Source organism: Enhydra lutris, unplaced genomic scaffold (genome assembly GCF_002288905.1).
Source record: "Enhydra lutris kenyoni isolate GAN:26980312 unplaced genomic scaffold, ASM228890v2 scaffoldscaffold56, whole genome shotgun sequence".
Taxonomy (NCBI): domain Eukaryota; kingdom Metazoa; phylum Chordata; class Mammalia; order Carnivora; family Mustelidae; genus Enhydra; species Enhydra lutris.
In genome coordinates, this window is record NW_019154140.1 from 4,987,711 (window position 1) to 5,011,393 (window position 23,683).

General features: G+C 37.3%; 1 pseudogene; it reads right to left on the minus strand.

Moving 5' to 3' along the window:
- Window positions 1-7,632: 7,632 nt before the first annotated feature.
- The window catches only part of LOC111157734, an 88,365-nt pseudogene continuing 72,314 nt past the window's right edge, over window positions 7,633-23,683 (minus strand).

Consider the following 23,683-nt stretch of genomic DNA (forward strand, 5'->3'; position numbering starts at 1 on the left):
ACGTCGAGACTACGCTTTTCCCCGTGTCTTAATTACTACAGCAAAAAAATTAAACTTGGTTATGATTGTCTTAGAGGACTTCCACTCTGTGGTCAGGCAGCGGCGTGATTCTGCGATACTTTGTCCGGACCTCCGAGGTGGAACATGTGCGCCTTGTTCATTCCCCGTCGGGTCGTCAGAGCTTTCGTTTTCCTTCGGAAATACCTTCACAGGCTGTTTTTTCAAAGTCACTGACTCTTCCACCTCCTAGTTTCTCTTCCGGACAATTTCTGCACGCTCCTGACTGCTCCTCCCGTGCCGGCGGCCACCCCCTCTTCTTCCAGCCGGTTCTTCCAGTCCCCCGCGCACCCCGGGGGTCCTGCTAATAGCTCCCGCGGTAGGAAGCTCTGGCCCCGGGCCGCCGGGCCGACCCGGCTTCCCCCAGGTCTCAGTCTCAGCCAGCCGCGCCGCACGCCCCTTTCCCTGCGGTCCGCCCCAACCCCTTGCTGTGCACGCGGCACCCCCCTTAACCACGCTAAGCCTTGCCCAGGATGACTTTCCTCCCCACGTGTCGATACCCCGCCGGCAGACCACCTCTCTGCGGCTCTCGCCCAGACTAGGCTGGTTGCCACGTCCCCTGCTCCCTGTACTGTGCGCGCATCCTGTTTGGTCGGCTCCGAGTCCGCCTCGCTCTGCGAGCTCTGGGGCAGGGTCTCCCCACGTTCATAACAACAGCACCTGGCAGAGTGAGCTGTCGTTCAATGAGAACTTGGTCAGTAATTGCGGGGGGAGTATACGAATGGCAGCCTTGTCCCGACTTCAAAGTCTTTGGAGTTTTAACGATGTATAGTTTTTGATACGAGGTCTGGAGATTTAGGTGGGCTTTGCTGTGTTCGGAAAGTTTGAGGGAATGATGATCTAGAGGAGTTAAAATGTTTTTTTCTGATGGAAGAACAAAATGTTTTTGAACGGCCTTTTCCTGTCACTCTCAGAGCAAACAATTCCATAAAATAACCAGGTCAACAAGCACGATGATGAGCCATCCAACAGAAGAAGGGTGTAGCTTTGTCATGTATATAAAGGCACATCTTCACCCTAAGAATGCGACTTCCGGGAGCGTAACTTCAGATGGAGACTAATGGGGCAATAGTCTTCTGTGGGTATTTTACATGAAAATCTATTTATTTGTTTAAAAAGTATTCCTTCTTAAAATTTAATTAGAGGTCAAATAATAATATCTGCCAATAGAAAACTATAATTTTTTTAAAAGGCAGGGACGCCTGGTTGGCTCAGTAATTAAGCGTCTGCTTTCAGCCCACGTCATCATCCCAGGATCCTGGGATCCAGCCGGTATGGGGTTCCCTGCTCAGCCAGGAACTTGCTTCTCTCTCTCTTTCTTCTCTACCTGCTCGCCTGCTCCTGTTCCCTCTCTCAATGTCTCTGTCAAGTAAATAAATAAAATATTTTAAAAAGTAATAAAAATTTAAAAAGCAATAACAGTATATACCATTTCAGCAAAACTGAATATAAATTATTTCCCCCCACTGAGGCCATTTCGCCTTTGTTTTATCATTTTATTTTATTTTGTTTTCATCATGATAAATACACTCTTTGATCCCTACCCACCTCCCCTTTGGTAACAATCGGTTTTCTATAGTTAAAAGTCTGTTTCTTGTCTCTTATTTTATCTTTGCTCTTTTGTTTTCTTAAATGATATGTATAAGTGAGATCATATGTTATTTATCTTTCTTATTTCACTTAGTTTTATACTCTCTAGCTCTATTCATGTTGCAAATGACAAAGTTCTTCTTTATGGCTAGATAATATTCCATTGTATATATGGACCACATTTTCTTTATCCATTCATCTGTTGGTGAACACTTGGGTTGTTTCCGTAGTTTGGCTATTGTAAATAAGATCCTGCAATAAACATAGAGGTTCATGTATCCCTTTAAATTAGTGTTTTTATATTTTTGGGGTGAATACCCAGTGGTGTGATTCCTGGATCATAAGATAATTCTATTTTTAATTTTTTGAGGAACCTCTGTACTGAACAATAGGAATTTTTGGATATATTTATTCTCTGGCAGATAATTAATTTCTACTTTTTTACAGTTGGACTCTGTAGGTGTTATGTGAGAATATTTTAAGAGAAAAATGTTTTTAATGCTAATGTACTAGCAGTTTCTACTTTCATGTGCTAGTAAAGAAGAGGGTGGTGGCTTGTAATAGGCCATCTCTTGTCTCTCCAGGGAAAAGACTGTGTATTTCTGTACTTGCAGCATCCTCCTAGTTACGTTTGCATGTGAGGATTTGTTACTGTCTCTGTGGTTTCAATTCTTTATAATATAATAAAGAGATACAGAGTTTTAAATAAATGATGAACTATAAAATGCAGGAGTAAAGATTGATATATCAACCATCACTGTCAATATTTAAGATTTGATTATAACCATAAATAATACAAATAATACCCATCGTAAAACAACCTTCAACTGAATGCCCAATTGGCTTATTGGATTTGGGCACTTAAAATATCAAACATGTCAGGATGCCTGGGTGGCTCAGTGGGTTAAAGCCTCTTCCTTTGGCTGGGTCATGATTCCAGGGTCCTGGGATCAAGCCCCATATCGGTATCTCTGCTCAGCAGGGAGCCTGCTTCCTCCTTTCTCTCTGCCTGCCTCTCTGCCTACTTGTGATCTCTATCTGTCAAATAAATAAAATCTTTATAAAAAAATATCAAACATGTCACATAGCAACAGCAACCCATACTGGCATCTTAAAAAAAAAAAAAAAAATTGAAGGGTAATCAGTGTATTGATTTTGAGAGCTTTACCAGAGATAACTATTATTAATTTAACTGCTATAAGTTGAATACAAAATAACATTGAAATTAAGAGGTGGAATCGCTGTGTAACTGAATTAAGTTGGAAATAAGACTCTCATATGGACTCTCACATGATACCCTTGCAGTTTTTAACAAATTGCCTACTTTTTCGGGTCCTCAATTTTCATATCCATTACAGTGAAAAATTTTATTTTAATGATTTCTGTGGCAGTTTTATAACAGGAGTGTATGAATTTCAAGGGCGTACAGTTTAAGACTCTTACAAGCAAAATATGACCAAATAATTTATCTTTTTAAGGAATGAAAAATACATGCAATAGGGAAAAGTTAGTTTATAGGAGTTTAAAAAAAAAAAAAGCCAATGTTTTATCTCTGTTTTCACAACTGTGAAGAATTTTAATCAAGATGATGCAGATTATTACACAGTCATTTTCTATGTGGAATTAAATTTACTTCAGCTCCAATCAGTTGGGTGTCTACTATCTGGGAAGTGCTGTGAGGTTGTTATAGATAAATGAACAGTGTCTCAGAGAGAGTTAAATGGGTACTGATAATTACAAAAACAAAGGAAGAATATAAGTGTCATAAAAGGAATAAAAACAAAAGTGCTGGTTGGGAAAGGGGGTGTCAAATGAGAGAGAATACAAAAAGGACCAAGGATAAGTTCATAAAAGAACAAATCTGAACAAAATAGTCAGGTATTATTCCATATTAAAAGCTCCAGTTTCTCTCAGGTTGGTTTCCCAACCCCCACAGCACCTCTTACCATTTTTTACCACTCCCCTCAAGTCTTAACTTTACAATTACTCCTGCAGAGCCCCTCAACCCTGACCCAGAAAAAGATCTCACCATAGTCTTTTAACTTTCTTACCTTCTTTCCCTATACCTGCCAATTCTTTCTATAACTATCTAAATCCATACACACTTCTTTTCCTGTCCCACAGAGGAAGCACTAGCTCTTGTCTTGCTTAATGCTTACTTAGCTCTCTACTTGTGCTGAAGATCTGTTTTTTCCAGACTTTGGGATTTACAGACCATTAGTATTTCTACCAGTTCAGGAACTGGCATAGATAGGGCTATTAACTTTTAATCTTGACAAATAATGATATAAATTTTTAAAGTCCTCCCATCTCTTATCACCCTCAATTACTTTAAAGAAAATGCACTTTCAACACTAAAGAACTAAACTTTTAGGAACTACACTGTTTATTTGCATTTCCCTGTGAAACAGTGAAGCCATCACAGCCCTGGCACTTTGGGGACACTGCTCTGAAATGGATCCTCTCTATCCCCTCAGGGCCCACCTGATGGGTTACTCTGTCTTCAATCTTTTCAATCTCTGCTTTACTGGAGATTAATTTATCTTTCTTCTCTCCAAATCTAAAAATAGTCTATATCTAAGACTACTTCCTCATTTCACTTTCTACTCACTTGTTTAAAAGGTAATAAACATTCATTTTAACAATTCAGACAACACAGAAGTATAACAAAGTATATTTCAGAAGAAAATAAAGAAAAAGATAGTTTTCCTCTCCCCATCCCAATCCTAAATAAAATCAAGGTTAAAAGGTTAATGTTTCTTTCCATATTTTTTCCAGTGGTTATAGAAATACATATTAATAGAAATTTTGATTTTTTATAAATAGTAAATTACACCATATATATTTTTCTGCAACGTTTTCTTATTAAAGTTTATAACACTCTTTTCTTGCTCATTCTTTTAACTAGCTGCACAATATACTGTTAATGTACCATAATTTTTAAGCCATTTTTTTTTTAAAGATTTTTTAAATTTATTTTGACAGATCACAAGCAAGCAGAGAGGCAGGCAGAGAGAGAGGAGGAAGCAGGCTCCCTGCTGAGCAGAGAGCCCAATGCGGGGCTTGATCCCAGGACTCTGAGATCATGACCTGAGCTGAAGGCAGCGGCTTAACCCACTGAGCCACCCAGGCGCCCCATTAAGCCATTCTTTTATTGGTAGATAATATAGATTTGTCCAGATTTTATGCCATTATAGACATTGCTAGAATGAGTGTCCTTTGTGCAGTTTCTTTCTATAGACTCAAATCCTTAACATGAGATTATTGAGACAAAAGATATGTGCACATTTTGATAGATACTGCCTGGAGAGGATATATATGGATTTTTTTTTTTTTTTTTGTCTTGTTCGTTTTGATACCCAGCGTCCATCTCCTCTTTTTCTGGTAACAGCACCTCATTTTCTTCAGATGAATTACTCCTCTATTAAACTATGGGGTTACAAATGGTATTGACTCCTCCATTGGCTTCTACATTTGGTCAATGAGAGTAAAATATCACAGAGGTATAATATTCTATAGTTGCGGAATGGGCACATGACTCAATTCAGGGCAATAAGAATTAGATCAAGGACTTTTCTTCTCTGCTAAATTTGTTGCTGTAAGGATGTAAGCTCTTTTCATGAAGAGAGACTGTTACAGAAAATGACTTCAACTCAGAGGAAGACAGAACTAAAACATGGAAAGAAACTAGATTCTAATGATAACATTCCAGTAGATTCCATCTAGCTATGTCTAGATTTTCAGTTATATGACTCTATAAATAACTTTTGGGGACATGGGGGTGTGAGTTGGGTTTTCTATTACTTGTGATCAAAGATGTCTTGAGTAAGACACTGCCGGATTACCTCTAGAATTATTGCAGTTCACATTCCAATCAAAAGGTAGAATGTCTATTTCTCTATCTCTTACCAGAACTGAAGCATGAATCTTACATCTTTGTTGGTGTAATGTGCATTAAATGCTATCTCACTATTATTTTAATTAGTGTTTCCCTGACTACTAATAGGGCTGAACTTGTTTTCATATATTCTGAGACTGTGCATAGCCTTATAATGTTGTTTTATTGTTTGTCTTCATCTTTTTCTGAACTTTTTATAGGATCTTTTTAATGTTAGAGCTCTTAACTCTTGGTGTTCCATATATGTAGATACTATTTTTTTCATAATCATCTTTTGACTTTGCTCATAGTGGCTTTTGTCATAAGAAGGTTTTAATTTTTATATTGCCGAACCTATCCATTCACTCTTAAACCCACAACAATTAGGCTTACTGCATCACCACGCCTCTGAAACTCCTCCTGGAAAAAATCACCAGTGACCTCATACTGACCAAGTGTGATGAACTCTTTATAGTCCTCAGCAAGCAGTTGTTGTCTTCTATTGACTGCCTACTGTGTACCAGGCTTTGTGCTGGGCACTGGTGGTATAAATAAGATACTGTTCTTGCCCTTAAAGAGTTTACCATTTATTGCAACAGTCAACCAAATGAACATATTTCCGTATGCAATTGATGCTGATGTTGAATTTGTGTTATAGGCTGAATTGTGTTCCCCCCCAAAATTCATGTGTTTTAAATCCTAATCCCCAACACCTCAGAGTGTAATTGCATTTGAAACAAGGTCTTAAAAGAGGGAATTAATTTAAAATAAGGTCTTTAGGGTAGGCCCTAATCCAATATGATTGGTATCCTTATTAACAAGGGGAGATTAGCACATAGACATGTGTGTACACAGAGGATAAACCAGGCAAACACAGGAGAATATGGCCATCTACAAGTCTAGGAAAAAGGCCTCAGAAGAAACAACACTGCCAACCTCTTAATCTCAGAATTCTAGCCTCCAGAACTGTGAGGAAATAGATTTCTCTTGTTTAAGCACCCAGTCTGTGGGACTTTGTTATGGCAGTCCTAGCAAATGAATATGGGTTGTCTCTACAATAGTCCTTCCATACCTCCCCCTTGTGGAGCATCCATGTGGTTGTAGAAGGCGAAGATTAAAACATACCAACAATTCCAGGAATGAATTCTGATTATTTTAAAGCACTCAAGGTAATCCCACATCTCTTGTCACAGCAAGTGGTTTAGGAAACCCAGACTTTGACCAGTTTGTATCCGTGAACCTCGAATTGCTAGTGACTCTGAGAAAGATTTTTCCTTATTCTTTAAATAAAGCTGCTAAAAGCCTGCTCTCTTTCCATTTGGATGGTGAGGGTTGTGAATATAAACCCTGGAATTACTGCAGTTACTGTCATTGTGAACAAAGCTGGCTTTAGAGTAATGCTGATTCTCTCTAAGGCAGAGCAGAGAAGGAGCAAAACTGGGTCCTTGACATCCTTAAGCCACTGAATCAAATCAATCCTGATACCTGCCCAGTTATGTGAGCCAATAAATCCCCTTTCTTATATAAGTAACTTTTACTTTTTAAAAAATCACAATACAAAAGGTCTTAACAGTTATAAGGTACACAGGGAAGGGAATCTGTCACAGATTGAATTCCCCACAACTATACTTTGACACAGAGATTCAGGAGCAGAAATTTCCTTGGGGATTGCTCTTGGGATCCAACTCAGGAATGAGTAAAGGAAGTAAGATTGGACAGAGGAAGAAGTTAAACTATAATGCAGTCCAGCAAAGGTATCAGCCTTTCCTGCAGAGAGCTCTGAAGACTTTATGCTGCCTCAACAACCAGTCATTTTGGCAGAACCCAGAAAATTAAGGAGGCCCTCTTAAGCCAAAGGTAAGTTCTGGAGTAGGATTCATGTGAAAGCTATCAGCACTTCTAGCAGCTGTGGAATGACTTTGGTCCTGGATGGGGAGACCTCTGCAAGTCAAATCTCTGCTCACTTGGAGGTATTCCCCTCTTTCAGGGCCATTCTTAAGTAGCTGCCTGTGGCACTTGGACATTGGGACTGCCACTTTTAGGTCCCCCACATCCTAGGGTACCAATGGAAGATGGGAAGGCCAGGCCAAGCATGAGAAATAAAATCTTTATTGGACCCAAACAAGGAGTCCTTGGGTCTTGAGGAACTCATTGTATTTATCAGCTGTCTTTTCTTCTTGGCCTGTTTCTGTTATCTCATGAGCTACTACTTCTTCCCATAATGGAACTTGGCCTTCTCCTTTCTCTTTTCCTGTAGGGTGGCCATCATGGCCTGTACTTCCAGGAAACATTGCGAGCCAGGTGCCCAGGTATGCAAATTCCCGAGTGGGCTTCAGATGCACAACCTTGGGGGTAGTAAAAACCACCATTCACTTTTTCTTCTTATGAGGTTGGGGGACAGGAGCAGGAGTGAGATCCCATCAGATACCATAAGGCTGTCCAAGGTGGCTGGGTCTTACTTGGTCTTGAGCAGCAAAATGCCTTGTACCATTCTGCAAAAAGATGTAGCTAGGGACCCAGAAATAACAGGGGACTGGAAGTGGTAGAGCCCACAGGATGAGTTGGTGTTCATGCATTTGTGGAAGAAGACCAGGTACAGCAACTTGTTTCAGTAGAAATTGCCAGAAATGTGGATGCCCTCACAGCGCATGACCACCAACTTCTGCCTGGCAATACTACTTAGCCATGATGCTCACCTGACAACACAGGAGATGGCCTTGGCTATCTAGGTACTGTGACTAGCCCCAACACCATCTTTCGTATCTGCCTGGAAAAAGACCAGTAACTATTCAACAAAAGATATTTAAGACTCCATTGCAGATGACATGACCTCACTCCAGAACCTAAGGGATTTGTGTTGTGATTGTCCCACTGGGACTTGCCATAAACTTTTAAATTTATATAGAGACAAGAAAGTTCAAATATACAAGGAGAAATCAAAAATCATCATGACTCTCATCATTAGAGACAATCTTGTCATCAGCATCCTAGTGAGTATCTCTTTGTACCATTTCCCATATATTTACATAAATAAAACTATCTATGTGATTGCTGTTTTACAACCTGCTCTTTGATTCAGTAATACATCAGTGAATCTAGATATACATCATCCTAGATATACATCATTCCGTGCATATTTAGATATACAGACATCATTTGGATATATCATAATTTAACCAGCTTGCTATAAACAATGAGTTCTTAACTGGATGGTACTGCCCTCTAGAGTATGTTTTGTGTCTAGAGTATATTTTGTGTCTAGAGTATTCACGTTTTGAAATACATATTATTTTTGTTACAAATTGCTTTCCTTTTATTTCTCTTTGGTATTACAATTAGGTATATTTTATTTAAGGTATCTATGACTTCCATTTTAGGACTGTAAAGGAAGTGTTAACAAGTTTATTATAAGAAGTGAACTGAGTTGGCTAGGATTGAGAAGAATTGCTTATAGAGAGACATACAGTATTTTCTTTTTTTCCAATTTTCAGTATTACAAAGCATGCTTTAATGAACATCTATATGCATTCATCCTTTGGAATAGGTTTGCCACATTAAAGGTATGCATGTTTAAAATTTTAAAAATTTTGACACATTGCACCAATTTACCCATACACCAATAGGGCATGAGAGTGCCAGTTCCCTCATACACTACTTACCAACAGGAACGTAATCCGGATGTCTATCCTATTGCTCTTCACATAAAAGCTAGATAAAATTTTCTTGAAACTCATGTTATGCTCTAGGATAAGTCTAGAGTCTTCTTCGATTCTGAAAGTTCCAGGAATTTACTTTATTCCCAGTTACATCTGGTGTTAATTTCTGACTTAACTAATTTCTCTTTCTCTTCTATGTTTTGTTTTGTTTTTAGTTAACAACTATTTTGAGATACACTAATCACACCATACAATTTGCCCATTTAAAGTGCATAGTACAATGGATTTTGATATATTCAGAGTTATGCAAGAATCCTTGCCATCAATGTTTTTTGCTTTTGAAGATTTTATTTATTTTAGAGAGAAAGCACATGCGCCAGGGAGGGAGGTGGAAGGAGATGGAGGGGTTGGGAGGGGGAGATGGCGAGAGAAACCCAAGCAGACTCCAAGCTGAGCATGGAGCCTCACGTGGGGCTCAATCCCAGGACCCTGAGATCATGACCCAAACCAAAATCAAGAGCTGATCACTCAACTGACTGAGCCACCCAGGTCCTTCCTTCAGAATCAGTGTTTTAAGAGCATTTTTCTCATCACCCGCTCCCCAAATCCTGTACTCATGAGCAGTCACTCCTTATCCTCCAGCCCTAGGCAACTACTAATCTACTTTATGTCTCTATGGACTTGCCAATTCTGGATAGTTTATACAAATGGAATCATAAATATGTGGGCTTTTCTGACTGGCTTTCACTTAGCATAATGTTTTCAAGTTTCCTTCATGTTCTAGCATGTAACAGTACTTCTTTTTTATTCTTCTTTAATTTATTTTGTTGAGTAATAGTCTGTCATATGGATATACCACATTTTATTTATCTATTCATCAATTGATGGGCATTTTGGTTGTATCCACTTTTTGGCTATTATGAATGATGGTGTTATGAATATTCATGTACAAATTTTTATGTGAACATATGTTTTTATTTCTCTTAAGTATATACTTATAAGTGGAATTGCTAGGTCCATATGGTAACTCTGTTTAACCATTTGAAGAACTGCCAAACTCTTTTTCAAAGAAGCTGCACTATTTTATATTCCCATCAGTAATGTATGAGGATTCTAATTTCTCCACACACTCAATAACACGTGGAAATTTCTGTGTTTTTTATTACAGCCATCCTATTGAATATGAATTTGTATCTCATTGTGATTTTAATTTGCCTTTCCCTGGTAGCTAATGAGGTTGGACTTCTTTTCGTGTGTTAATTTGTCTCTATATCTTTGGAGAAGTGTCCATTCAAATCATTCACCCATTTTTTTTTAAGTAGGCTCCACACCCAGCATGGAGCCCAATGCAGGGCTTGAACTCAGGACCCTGAGATCAAGACCTGAGCTGAGATCAGGAGTTAGACACTTAACTGACTGAGCCACTCGGGTACTCCTCATTTGCTCATTTTTAATTGGGCTATTTTTCTTTTTATTATTGAGCTGTAAATTCTTTATATATTCTAGATACAAGTCCTTTATCATATATTTGCTTTGTAAATATTTTTCCCACTCTATGTATTATCTTCACTTTCCTGATGGTGTTCTTTGAAGAATGAATTTTTAAATTTTGATGATGTTGAATTTATCTATTTTTATTGTTGTTGCTTGTGATTTGGTTACGTATTTAATAAACTAGTTGCCCATTCCAACATCACCAAGATAAATGCCTATATTTTCCTGTAAGAGTTTAGTAGTTTTAGCTCATACATTTAGGGCTTTGATCCACTAATTTTTTATGTGTATATGCATAAATTTTGTGTATATACAACTTCAGTCTTTTGCATATGGATATCTAGTTGTCCCAACATCATTTGCTGAAAAGACTTCCTTTCTTCATTAAAATGTCATGGCATCCTTGTTGAAAACCTATTGACCACAAATATGAAGGTTTATTTCTGGACTTCTCAATTGTATTACGTTGATCTTTATGTCTGTCCTATCCCAGTTGATCTTTTGTCTTGATTACAAGTAGCTTGATAGTAAGTTTTGAAACTGGAAAATATGGGTCTTTGTTCTTTTTCAACATTGTTTTGGTTATTCTGGGTCCCTTGGATTTTCTTATGAATTTTAGGATCAACTTGTCAATTTCTGCAAAAAAAATTGCTGTTGGGATTTTGATAGTGATCAGACTGAATCTGATCAATAGATCAGATTGGGGATTATTGCCCTCTTAACAATATTAAGTTTTCCAATCCAGTGCATGACATGTCTTTCCATTTATTTACTTCTTTAATTTTTTTCAACAGTGTTTTTGTAGTTTCCAGAGTATAGGTTTTCCTTTTTTTTTTCCCTTTTGGTTAAATTTATACCTATTTTATTCTTTTTGATGCTTTTGCAAGTGAAATTGTTTTCTTTCATTTTTCAGTTTGTTCACTACAGGTGTGTAGAAATAAAATTGATTTTTGTGTATTGATCATGTTTCCTGACATTTTGCTAAAATTTTAGTTCTAATAGTTTTTTGGTGGATTCCTTAGGATTTTCTGCATACAATATCATGTCATCTGTGAATAGAAGTAGTTTTACTTCTTCCTTTCAAATATGGGCTTGTATTTCCTTTTCTTGCCTAATTGACCTTGCTAGAATAGAATCTCCAGGACAGTGTTGAATAAAAGTGGTAAGAGCTGACATCCTTGTCTTGTCCTGGATCTTAGGGGAGAAACCATTCAGTCTTTCATCATTAAGTATGATGTTAACTATGAGTTTTCATAGAAGTCCTTTACATTAATGAAGTTCCTTTCTATCTATGAAGTAAGTTTGTTGAATGATTTTATCATACATTGGGCTTTGTCAAATACTTTTTCTGAATCTGTTTGAGACTTTCCCCTTTATTCTAGTGATAAGGTATATGAATTGATTTTTTGGTTACACCTTACATTTCTGGAATAAATTCCAGGTGGTCATGGTGTACAATCCTTTTTATATGTTGCTTTATTCAGTTTACTAATTCATCTCTGTATTTTGCAGTTTATTCTTTATCAATGTCCAGGTATTAACCCAAATATGGGGCATGGCTGCTTCTCCTTGATTTTTTTCCAAATACCATTGTAGTGATCATATCTCATTTTTTCTGGTACCTAGAATCTGAACTCTGTGAGTCTTGGTAAGAGTCAAAGTCCATTTCTCACTATAGGAATTACATAAGTCACTTTTGCAGCCTCTCTTGGTACAAGCAGAGGCATATGATCAGTCAGAAACACTTTACTTTATATTTAATTTAGGATCTAATGACACTAATAGTATGGTTAAATTCTCTCACTCTTCATCTCTTTTTCTGCACACTGTTAAATGTTTCCATGCCAGAACCAGGTTTGGACATGATTTGGTTGTTTTTACCAGTTGCTTAGTCCCAAGCCTAGTTCCCTAGCTCGCCGAGTCCTTGGGTGAGCTGCCCAGCATCCTTCTATTAAATCCCTTTATGATTAATTCAACCAGAGTTTACTTTTATAAACAGCAACTAGTATCCTTGCCAGATATAGGCAAGGCTTTACTGTTACTTGACTTGAACTACTAATTTAGGAGATTATGTTAGATATTGCATCAAAGAACCATACAGGAAATAATTCAAAATCAAATATTTGGCTTCTCTTTTTTATTTTTTTTTAAATATTTATTTATTTGAGTGAGCTAGAGAGAGAGTGAGCACAAGCAGGGGGAAGGGCAGAGGCAAAGGGAGAAGCAGACTCCCTGCTGAGCAGGAAGCCCGATATGTGATCCCACAACCCCAGGATCATGACCTAAGCCAAAGGTAGACACTGAACTACTGAGCCACCCAGGTGCCTCTGACTTCTTTTTAAAAAAGAACCTTGACTGAGGTGGCTGGGTGGCTTAGTCACTTGAGTGTCCAACTCTTGGTTTTGGCTCAGATCATGATCCCAGGGTTGTGAGATAGAACCCCACATGGGTTCCATCTCAGCAGGGGATCTGCTTGAGATTCTTTCCCTCCCCCTCTGTCCCTCCCCCACTCATGCATGCTCTCTCTCTAAAAAAAAAAAAAACAAACTAAATAAATCTTTTTAAAAATAATAAAAATAAATAAAAAGTAACCTTGGCCATTTCCCCCAACACAAGCTCTAGCTTTCCACAGGTGCTTTATTTCATTCTCTTTCTTTTTTCTTCTCTCCACCCCATCCAAAATTCCTGTTCATTTTTTTTTTAAGATTTTGTTTATTTATTTGATAGAAAGAGAGATCACACGTAGGCCAAGAGGCAGGCAGAGAGAGATGGGGAAGCATGCTCCCTGCTGAGCAGAGAGCCCCATGTGGGGCTCGATCCCAGGACCATGGGACCCTGGGACCATGACCTGAGCTGAAGGCAGTTGCTTAACCCACTGAGCCACCCAGGCGCCCCCCTGTTCATTTTTTAAGTAAAGAGACTTACCCAATTCTGCTTTCTCTTGCCAATCCCAAATAAGTTATCAAGATCTTTTTGTAGGTAAAGATAGCTCTTTCCCTAAAGCAAACTAGTCACATAATTTTTTCCATTCCACCACATTTGATATTCCGTGTTGTTTTGTCATAACGAATCCGACAACTAACAAAGGATATCACTCTTGTAAAAACTTGCATTCATCAGATTATTCCTTTTTTTTTTTTTTTTAAGGAGTGAGGGCTTGTGGGTGTGCGCCAGTGGTCCAGTGGTGGTGGAGGAGTAGAAGGAGAGGGAGAGAGAATCTTAAGCAGGCTCCACACTCAGTGGGGAACCTGACATGGGGCTCAATCTCACAACCCTGAGATCATGACCTAGGCTGAAATCAAGAGCCTGAAGCTTAACCAACTGAGCCATCCAGGTGCCCCTGGATTATTCTGTTTTTAAAAAAAATAATTGGAGGGGCACCTGGGTGGCTCAGTGGGTTAAGCCTCTGCCTTCGGCTCAGGTCATGCTCCCAGGGTCCAGGATCGAGCCTCGCATCGGGCTCTCTGCTCAACGGGGAGCCTGCTTCCCTCCCCCCCACCCCTGCCTGCCTCTCTGCCTCCTTGTGATCTCTGTCTCTCAAATAAATAAATAAAATCTTAAAAATAATAATAATAATTGGAGACCAGGATTTCTTTTGGAAATTGCCTGTAATTTTACTCTTTTTTCCCTATTGAAATATTTGTCTTTTTCTTGTTGTTTTGTAAATTCTTTTAAGCTCTTTATATACAGGGAATATTAGTATATGATCATATTTGTTGCAAATACTTTCCCCTGGTCGTTATTTGTCATCATCATTGTTCACAATGAAACTCTGTTTGTTTCACCAAGTAGAAATTTTGGTTTTACTTTTTAGGAATTAAAACCTTGCAGGCTTTTCTTTTGTGGCTTCTAGATTTTGTCATGCTTAGAAAAGCTTCTCTTAATCACTGCCTCTGGCTCCGACATCATATAAACATTTACCTTTTTTTCTCCACCCATAATTCATTAAAAATTAAGAAATCAATGGTTAGATTTATAAAATGACTTGTCCATGGTCATACAACTAATTAAAGTTAGGAATAGTCTGCAGAAAAGATGGCAGTACTTCTCAAACAGTCCTAAAGAGTAGTACTTTGTTTAATTTAAAAACTTTTTATTTTTTATTATTTTTTTAAGATTTTATTTATTTATTTGAGAGAGAGCATGAGCAAGAAGAAGGTCAGAGAGAGAAGCAGACTCCCCATGGAGCTGGGAGCCCGATGCGGGACTCGATCCCGGGACTCCAGGATCATGACCTGAGCCAAAGGCAGTCGTCCAACCAACTGAGCCACCCAGGCGTCCCAATTTAAAAACTTTTTTTAATGTTAAATGAGATTTTCACCCTTTAAAAATTCTGGCAATTTTCCAGAAGCTCTTTTAGGAAATAAAAAGAAAATACTCTTTTAAACACTGATAATCCAAAAGACACAGTGGGATTTAATAGACAAATATATACTCACCCTTGAGAAATTCCTTTATTAAAACATATGGGGAAATAACATATAGGAAAATTTGCATTGGTTTAATAAACCAGCCACTTAAGTCTTATTTTCCTAAAGCTATCCTATAATAGTTAGAGCCAACAGAAGATAGACTATTAAAAAACCAAAACAAAACAAAAAATGACTATATTCTTTCTTAAAATGATGTTTGGCATATAAAAATCCTTTTCAGCAGTACTTTTATCAGCTTCATAAATTGCTATTTTACTATTTATTAGAATCTTATATCTTATATTCTTATTTTTAGCAAGGGTATTTGCACAGCTCTCAAGCTAACAGAATGTTAGCATGCAATAGATACATGTCTTCTGAATTTACTATATGAGTTCCACTGATTTTTTGCTTTCTCTTCTAGATTTATTTTTTTAAAATAATAGAACAAATCCATGAGATAAAGCCATTCTCAGAAGGATCTAATAATATGTAGATAAACAATAATTGGCTATTTTCCAAAATAAACCTTTTCTTACGTGAATTTAGTTTCAAAGTATTAGTCTTTATGCTTTCTATAACAATAAAAACTTTTATTTTTTTATTTTTTTATTTTTTATTTTTTATTTTTTTTTTTAAAGAATTTATTTATTCATTTGACAGACAGAGATCACACATAGGCAGAGAGGCAGGCAGAGAGAGAGGGGAAGCAGGCTCCCCGCTGAGCAGAGAGCCCAATTCAGGGCTCGATCTCAGGACCCTGAGACCATGACCTGAGCCAAAGTCAGAGGCTTAACCCACTGAGCCACCCAGGCGCCCCAAAACTTTAATTTTTTTTAAAAATTTTATTTATTTGAGAGAGAGAGCGAGCGCACAAGCTGGGGGAGGGGCAGACTCCCCACTGAGTGGGGAGCCCTATGCATGGCTCAATCCCAAGACTGCCATCATAACCTGGGCCAGAGACAGACACTTAACCAACTGAGCTACCCAGGTGCCCAACAATAAAAAGTTTTAAAGACAGTCTTCACTTTGATTAAGCTTTAACGTCCAAGAAACATCTTCAAAACCTGCCTCACTGGAATGTTCCTTCTAACAATTATGACGAGCAGTCAACAACAGTGAAGCAATCTGGAATACAGAGCAGGAATGGGCAACAATCACCATCTAACTAACAGAATATTTTTTTTCTGTTTACGCGTTTTTTTCCAATATTTCTTCATGGTACACATAGCACATAGTTACAATTCAAGTGTTCATAGTTTTATTTTCTTGTTACCATTATGTCATAAAAGTTGTGTTATTACCATTTGATTGACAGGAATTAAATTACCACAATATTCCTATGAGGATGTTTCCCAATTTAATTATTATTTTTCTTTCCAGCTACTAGAATATTTCAATTATGTCTCTGTTGTTTATATTACATGTACTTTAAAAAGTATTTGAGGCTGTATAAAAGCAAAAAGTAGATAATTGAAAGAGAAATAAAGGAACCTTTGTAGGGGTACCTGGGTGGCCAAGTTGGGTTGGGCTTCTCACTCTTGATTTCTGCTCAGGTCTTGGGGTTGTGAGATCAAGCCCCACAGATCAAGATCGGGCTCTGTGCTCAGCATGGAGTCTGCTTGAGAGTCTCTCTCCTTCTCCCTTTGCCCCTCCCCCAACTTGCATGCGCACTCTCTCTCTCTAAAATAAATAAATAAAATCTTTTTTTTTTTTTAAAGATTTTATTTTATTTATGTATTTGTCAGAGAGAGAGAGAGGGAGAGAGAGCAAGCACAGGCAGACAGAATGGCAGGCAGAGGCAGAGGGAGAAGCAGGCTCCCTGCTGAGCAAGGAGCCCGATGTGGGACTCGATCCCAGGACGCCGGGATCATGACCTGAGCCGAAGGCAGCTGCTTAACCAACTGAGCCACCCAGGCGTCCCTAAAATAAATAAATAAAATCTTAAGAAAAGAGAAAGATTTATGAAGTGTTTAATAAATAAATATGCTAAAAATCTATATTATTTAATGAAGTAGCTCTAAGTTTCATTCCAGAGTATACTTTCAAACAGCTGTTAAAATAAGTCAACCTAGGTAGAAGACTATGAGCCTATGGGTACATATACAAACATTTGGGAGTGAATTTTTTTACAGAAATATTCACTTCCAGCTGCTTTAAAACATGAAGCTTCTTCATTTTGTTTAGTACTGTCTCAATCATATTTTTTCATTTTGGTAGTCCTATCCTTGTAAAATGAATTGAGACATGTTCCCTTATTCTCTAATTAATTTTTGAAAGTTTTGTATAATATTAATATTGTTTCTTCCTTAAGCATTTCATAAAATTCGCCAGTGAATCCTTATGAGCCTGGCATTTTCGTTGAATGAAGATTATAAATAATAGATATTTCTTTTTCTTTGGTGTCAAATTTGGTAAGTTGGATTTCTTTTTTTTTTTTTAATTTTATTTATTTATTTGACAGACAGAGATCACAAGTAGGCAGAGAGACAGGCAGAGAGAGAGAGAAGCAGGCTCCCTGCCGAGCAAAGAGCCCGATGTGGGGCTTGATCCCAGAACTCTGGGATCATGACCTGAGCTGAAGGCAGAGGCTTTAACCCACTGAGCCACCCAGGTGCCCCGGTAAGTTGGATTTCTTAAGGAATCTGTCCATTTTGGCTAAGTTGTTGAAATTGTTGGCATATTATTACTCAAAGTATTCTCTTATTTTCCTTCTGTTATCAGTAAAGTTTGTGATGAGGACCCCTCTTTCATGCCTGATATTAATAGTTTGTGCTGCCTTTCTAGCTTGATCAGGATAGCTAGGACTTTAGTGATTTAGTTGATCTTTTCAAAGAACAGCATTTGCCTCTATGAATTTTCTCTGTTTTCTATTTTACTGATTTTTGCTTATTGTTATTTCCTTATTTCTACTTTAGGTTTCATTTGCTCTTAAAAAAACAAAAAACAAACAAAAACACTTTTAAGGATGCCTGCGTGGCTCATTTGGTTAAGCATTTGCCTTCAGCTGAGGTCATGTTCCTGGGGTCCTGGGATCCCACGTTGGGTTCCTTGCTCAGCAGGAAGTCTGCTTCTCCCTCTGCCCTGCTGCTCCCGCTGCTTGTGCTCTTTCTCTCTGACAATTAAATAAGGTCTTCAATGAAAAAAAATAAACTTTTAAAGGGGGATCCTCAGGTCATTGATCTTAATTTCTCTCTCTCTCTCTTTTCAAAGATTTTATTTACTTATTGAGAGAGAGCACGCAAGTGCATGAGCAGGGGGAGGGACCAAGAAAGGGGGGGGGAGAGACTCTCAAGCAGATTCTCTACTAAGTGTGGAGGCTCTATCTCACAACTCTGAGATCATGACCTGAGCTGAAATCAAGAGTTGGGTGCTCAACCGAGCACCCAGGCACCCCTGAACTTCTCTTCTATTAGCAATAATCGTGCCTCGGATAAACCTCATTGGCTACGTTACTGCCACTGCGCAAAGCTTGAACTTCTCTTCTAATATAAACATTTTAAAGCTATAAACTTCACCCTGAGCACAGCTTTAGCTGCATCCCACAAATTTTGATATATTGTGTTTTGATTTTTACTCAGTTCTAAATATTTTCTGATTTCTTTTGTCATTTCCCTTTGACCCATGTAATTATAAGGGTGTTATTTTATTTCCAAATATTTGAAAATTTCTTCAAAAACATACATATTGGGGCGCCTGGGTGGCTCAGTGGATTAAAGCCTCTGCCTTCGGCTCGGGTCATGATCTCGGGGTCCTGGGATCGAGCCCCACATTGGGCTCTCTGCTCAGCGGGGAGCCTGCTTCCCTTCCTCTCTCTCTCTGCCTGCCTCTCTGTCTGCCTCTCTGCCTACTTGTGATCTCTGTCTGTCAAATAAATAAATAAAATCTTTAAAAAAAATACATATCTTACTCTTATTGATTCCCAGTTTAATTTCACTATTTTACAAGAGCATAACTTATGTGATGTCAATCATACAACATTTATTGTGACATTTTTTATAGCCAAGTATATTTGTCTGTCTTGATAAAAAGTACCATGTGCACTTGAAAAGAACATCTGTTCTGCAGTTGCTGGGTGTAGTGTTCTGTATTAGGTCAGATAATTGATCATGTTATTCAGGTCATCCATGTTCTTACTGATATTTTACCTGTTTATTCATAAATTGGTAAGAGAGAGATATTAATACCTCCAAATGTATTTATGGTAATGTGTTTCTCTTTCTTTAATTCTGTCACTTTTGCTTCATGAATTTGAAGCTTGCTTACTGAATGGGTATGCAATTAAGATTATTATGTCTTCCTGTGAATTGGCCCTTTTCCATGAGTATGAAATGTCCCCTTTGTTTCTAGAAATACTGTTCGAAGCTATTCAACATACTAATTTGGCCATTCCATCTTTCTTTTTTTTTTTTTTAAAGATTTTATTCATCCATGACAGATCACTAGTAGGCAGAGAGGCAGGCAGAGAGAGAGAGAGAGAAAGGAGGAAGCAGACTCCTTGCTGAGCAGAGAGCCTGATGCGGGGCTCGATCCCAGGACACTGGGATCATGACCTGAGCTGAAGGCAGAGGCTTTAACCCACTGAGCCACCCAGGTGCCCCTATCTTTCTTATACTTAAAATTTTCATGGACTTTTTTCCCCCATTTACTTTCAACTCATCTGTATATTTATATTTAAAGTGTCTTATAGAGACTGTATGGTTGGTCTTCCTTTATATAAAAATCTAATCTGATAATCTTTGTCTTGAATTGGATTGTTTAATCAATTAACATATAATACAATTACTGATGTGATTGGATTTAGGTCTACTATTTTATTATTTTGTTATTTTGTTTACTATTTATCCTCCTCATTTTTGGTTCCTCTTTCTCTTTTCTTGATTTATTTTGGATTATTTAGTTATTTTTTAAAACTTCACTTTATTTTATCTAGTGTTTTAAAAAATTTTATCTAGACTAGACTTTGTCTAGTTTTTTTTAGTTACCTTTTTGCATTTTTTAGTAGTTGCTTTAGGGATTACAATAAATACCTTAGTTTTTCACAGTTCACCTTGAATTAATAGTATATCACTCCACATAAAATGTAAAAACTTTGCAATTGTATTGGTCCATTTTCCTGCTCCCTACTGTCCTTTTGGCTATAATTGTCATGTGTTATATTTACTTCTATTAAACATTTCATAAGAAAATGTTATAGTTTTGGCTTTGATTTGTCCTATGTGTTTTAAAGAAATTAAGAGGAAAATAGCCTTTTCTATTTATCCAGATATTTAGCATTTCTAATGATCTTTATTCTTTCCTGAAGATCTAAGATTATCTCATGCCATTTTTCTTCAGTGTAAAAAACTTCCTTCAGAATTTCTTATAGTAAAAATCTGATGGAGATAAATTTTCCAAGCTATCTTTTATCTGTGTTCTTATTTTGCATTCATTCTTGAAGGGTATTTTCACTGGAAAAAGATTTCAGGTTTGTTGAGTTTTTTATTGTTAGCACTTTGACTGTGTTGTTCCAGTACCTTTGGCTTCCATTGTTTCTGATGAGAAGTCAGCCATTTGGGGTACCTGGGTAGTTGAGTCAATTAAGCGTCTCTCTCTTGATTTTGGCTCAGGTCATCAGCTCAAGGTCAGGAGATTGAGCCCTGCATCAGGCTCCATGCTCGGCGGGAAGTCTGCTTATGATTCTCTCTCTTCTTCTCCTTCTGCCCATTCCCTCACTCTCTCTGTCTCTAAAATAAATAAATTCTAAAAAGTTAGCCATTAACCATATCTTCTGTATGTTACTTATCATATTTCTCTTATTGCTTTCAAGATTTCTCTTTATCTTTTGTTTTCCTCAGTTTGACTAGGATATGCCTAGTCATTATTTTCTTCATATTTATTATCCTAGGGATTTGCCGAATTTCTTGTATCTGTATTTTTTATTATACTGACAAATCAAGTACATTTTCAGACATTTTTTCAAATTTTTTTTTTCCGCTTCATCCTCTCCTAATTTTCGTTCTGTAACTTCAGTTTCTTAAATTTTGGACCTTTGATATTGTTACACAGGTTCATGAATATCTGTTTATTTTCTTTCTGTCATTCTTTCTCTATTTTTCAGATTGGGTCAGTTCTATTGATTTATTTTCAAGTTTACTGTTTCTTTCTCTTGTCATCACCATTCTGCTGTTAAGACCATCCAGTAAATTTTTTGTTTTAGTTATTTTTTTTTTGTGGGAGGGGGTAGTTTTTGTTTGGTTCTTTTCATAATTTTTCTCTTCTGAGCCTTTCTATTTTTAATTTATTACAGTGTATTTTTCTTTACCTCATTAAGCATAGTTATAATAGCTTGATTAAGTGCTTGTCTGCTGGCTTCAGTCTGCTAATACCAACATCTGAGTCATCTTTAGATTAGCCTCCATTCATTATCTTTTCTTTGAAAGATAATCACAGTTTCCTGATCCTTTATATGTCATGTAATTTTGGATTGTATCTTGAATATTTTGAATTTAATGTTGTGGAGATTTTGTTTTCCATTTTAGTCCTCCAAAGAGTGCTGATCTTTTTGTTTGAGCATGCAATTTACAGCAAACTCTTTTTGGTGACAGCTCAAATTTCAGTTTAGTTCTTTTATACCTGAGCTATTTGCTGTGTGTTTGTAGTTCAAGGGTCAGCTGGAAACTTGGTTATATTTTGGAAACAGAATTTAGGGATCTCTCTTTGGTTCTTTCTTTTCTAAGGTTCCACTCTCACCTTATAATGATGCAGGTTGCCCTGAACTCTGTATTTTTGGTCTTCAGGCCAGAAAGACTACAGATTATTGGAGCTCTACATAATGCCACAACTTTGGCCTGACCTCAGGCTAAACTGTCTTCCACACAAAAATGTGAAATGCCTTGTGTCACTCTCGTCTCCCAGTTTTTCAATTTTCCTCCCAAAACTGCCTGTTGTTTTTTTACTTTCTCTCCAGAATCTTCAAGTAATTTTTGTATATTGTCCAAAGTTTATCTGTTATCTGCCAAAGAATTAGTGTTTTAGGAGCTAACTCAGTCATCTAATTCTCTATTTAATTTTTTTCTTTTGAAAAGATATTTTAAAAATTCTCTTAAGTGACCTCTGCAAACTGCAAAAGAAAAGTTACTCTCCTTTTTCTTTACTAGTCAACTCCCACCCACTTGGAAATATCTATTATTAAAAAGATACTCTATATCCCTTCTTACCAATCTCTAAACTCACACACACAGTTATATTAAAATATAAAGGATTTTTCCTTTTAAAAAAGGAATCAAACTGTACTTATTACTATGTAGCTTTTTTAGTGTGTCTTTTTTTTTTTGAGATTTTTTATTTATTTATTTGACAGAGAGAGAGATCACAAGTAGGTAGAGAGGCAGGCAGAGAGAGAGAGAGAGAAGCAGGCTCCCTGCTGAGCAGAGAGCCTGATGCAGGGCTGGATCCCAGGACCCTGAGACCATGACCCGAGCCGAAGCCAGAGGCTTAACCAACTGAGCCACCCAGTGCCCCTCTTAGTGTGTCTTGAACAGATTTTTGGGTTAACATATACACATCTAACACATTTTCAAAAACTTCAAAAGTCTAGATTTGTGACTATCCATACAGAATATTAGCAAATAATGTCTTGAAGGTAAAAGTAACATTTCTTATCAGTTCTTGTGAGCTCAGACCCCAGCCCCTGTCTGGATTAGTAGAGAGGAAGAAACAACAATCTCAATACTGATTCTAGAATCCTTCTAGGTTAAAGAAGACTGGGGTTTTGGGACACCTGGGTGGCTCAGTCGGTTAAGTATCTGCCTTCAGGTCAGGTCATGATCCTAGGGTTCTGGGATTGAGTCCCACATTGGGGTCTTTGCTAATCATGGAACATGCTTCTCCCCCTGCCCCTCCTCCCACTCATGTGCTCTCTCTCTCTCTCTGGCAAATAAGTAAGTAAGTAAATAACTTTGAGTTTAAAAAGAAGACTGGGGTTTCCTTCTATAGAGGATAAGAATCACTACAGATGGAAATTGTATAGTGTCTTCCTCATGCAAAGAGAATTTACTGAGACTATTATATAAATAATCAGAGCAAAACCAGAAGAGAATTTTACATTATTAAAACAATGGACAAAGTACTATCTATGATAACACTCTAAAGCTTTATGTAACTGATCTCTTTTCCTTGGATGGTGGGGTCATTAGAGTCAACTGAGAGTAGTTCCATGGTAAAAAAGGAAACTAAGAATAATAGGACTGGATTTTTTTTAAGTCAGATGATTTTATGGCCATTTATGGACTCCTTAGCTGACAAATTATAAGTTTATCTTACCTGATGCCTATCTAATCATGTTGTCACATGAAGAACTCAAGGAATAAATTTTACTAAATCTAACATCAATTGAGATCTTTATAACACATTTAGTTTATTTTTTCTTTTGATCATATAAAGTTTTAACTCTTTTCCAGAGATATGAGATTTTTTCCTGAGAGATCTCCGTGTATCAGTTTGTTTAAACACAATGCCAGAGCATTCATTCTGGGTATTATATTCCAAATACGAATATGTGTTTTCACTATTGTAAATAATGCTGCAATGAATATAGAGGTGCAGATATTTCTCCA